General features: G+C 45.4%; 1 pseudogene; it reads left to right on the forward strand.

Moving 5' to 3' along the window:
• The first annotated feature begins 526 nt into the window (after positions 1-526).
• Positions 527-1,539, forward strand: LOC130358141 (olfactory receptor 52K1-like; annotated as a pseudogene).
• The last annotated feature ends 465 nt before the right edge of the window (positions 1,540-2,004 follow it).

Raw genomic sequence — 2,004 nt, forward strand, 5'->3', positions numbered from 1 at the left:
TTCACTGTAGGCCTGGTATTGGGCAGGTGATGGGCTGTGTCTGGTTTCCTCCAGACATGACGCTGCCCCCACCATGATCACTGTAGGGGTGGTATTGGACAGGTGATGGGCAGTGCCTGGTTTCCTCCAGACATGATGCTGCCCCCACCATGATCACTGTAGGGATGGTATTGGGCAGGTGATGGACAGTACCTGGTTTCCCCCAGACATGATGCTGCCCCCACCATGATCACTGTAGGGATGGTATTGGGCAGGTGATGGGTATTGCCTTGTTTCCCCCAGAGATGATGCTGCCCCCACCATGATCACTGTAGAGAGGGTATTGAGCAGGTGATGGGAAGTGCCTGGTTTTCTCCAAACATGATGCGGCCCCCACCATGATCACTGTAGGGATGGTATCGAGCAGGTAATAGGCAGTGGGTATTGAGGGCAGAATGATGGAGGGGCAACACAACAAAACAGACCAGTATTGGTAACAGCTCTGTCCCAAATAGACACCATAAAGTGATGTTGTCATTTTACCACCATGAAAGTGTTGTGTCCAGTGTTATCATCAATGTTCTCTTTCCTTCAGTTGCAGATAATGAATGACTCCAAGATGTCCGCCTGGTCAAACCGAAGCCTCATCCACTTCACTCACACAGAATTCGTCCTCTTCGGGTTTCCTGGGATTATAATGCACAGGAAGCTGTGAACCCTTTCCTTCTTCTTTGTTTACATTCTGATCTTGATGGGAAACTTGAAATCGTCTACGAGATCTCCATGGAGAAGAGTCTGCAGGCCCCCATGTACTTCCTCATCTCCATCCTCTTTGTCGCCAGTATTTTTTGCACCACTTCCATCACTCCTAAGTCTCTCCTGGGTTTGTCTCTTGGTTTGGACCGGATCAGTCGCGCTGGTTGTCTAGTCCAGATGTTCTCCATATTTTCCATCACCACATTTGAGTCTGGGGTAATGCTCGCCATGGCTCTGGACAGGTATGTGGCCATCTGTAGACCTTTACGTTATAATGACATCATGACCACACAGACCCTGGTGGTGTTGACCTGTTCCTGTTGGGCCAGAAGTGTTTGTCTTGTGTCTCCAGTTGTTATAATGACGTTTTCTGCTCAGTATTGTAGATCCAACATCATCCTGAATTTTGTCTGTGAGAACATGGGTCTCCTGAGTTTGGCCTGTGGGGACATCTCCAGGCAGAAATTGGTGGGTCTGGTTGTCCAGAGCTTCATCATGTTGGGTGAATTTAGTCTTCTGGTTCTGTCTTACTCCTTCACTCTTCACACAGCCATGAAGATTGCCACTGAGAAAACACATAACAAGGCCCTGAACATATGTGGGACGCACCTGCTGGTGGCCATGTTCATCTACATGTGTACAATCATATCATCTATCATATACAGGATGCATAGGTCCATATCCATCGACATCCTCAATCTGGTCAGTGCCATGTTCCTCATGCCTCCGGCCACCGTCAACCCCGTGATCTACAGCTTAAGAGTTAAAGAGATCAGGAAGTATATGAAGAAATCCTGGAGGTGACAACAATGAGATTTAGGCCCCATTCACATCATGTTTGGTTGAAATGTAGGAGGAATATATTGGCCTATCTTCAAAAGGGTAAAGTGAACTATTAGTGATTAAGTTTGAGGGATAAAACTTCTACTAGTGACTTTGATAGGTCTGTGTCCTGAACAAAACCAGAATGTGCCTGGGAAATGGACCAAATGGAGTCACAGGTGGACCACACTCAGCCCCATCGGGAGTTCACCACATTATACTTTTTGACAATATGTCAACATATCCCCCTAACATAAAATGTACTTCAAAAGAGAAAAAATATTATTTTTGAGGTGAAATTATAAAAAAAATAATGAATAAATAAATGAAAATTGCAATTTTGCTCATTTGGAAGGGTTTCATTATTATGTTGTTCAATGTGCCGTAAAATCGATGTTCTCTGTATTCCTCAGGTGGGTACATTTACAATGATAATTAGGGGGCCTA

Source organism: Hyla sarda, chromosome 2 (assembly GCF_029499605.1).
Source record: "Hyla sarda isolate aHylSar1 chromosome 2, aHylSar1.hap1, whole genome shotgun sequence".
Classification (NCBI taxonomy): domain Eukaryota; kingdom Metazoa; phylum Chordata; class Amphibia; order Anura; family Hylidae; genus Hyla; species Hyla sarda.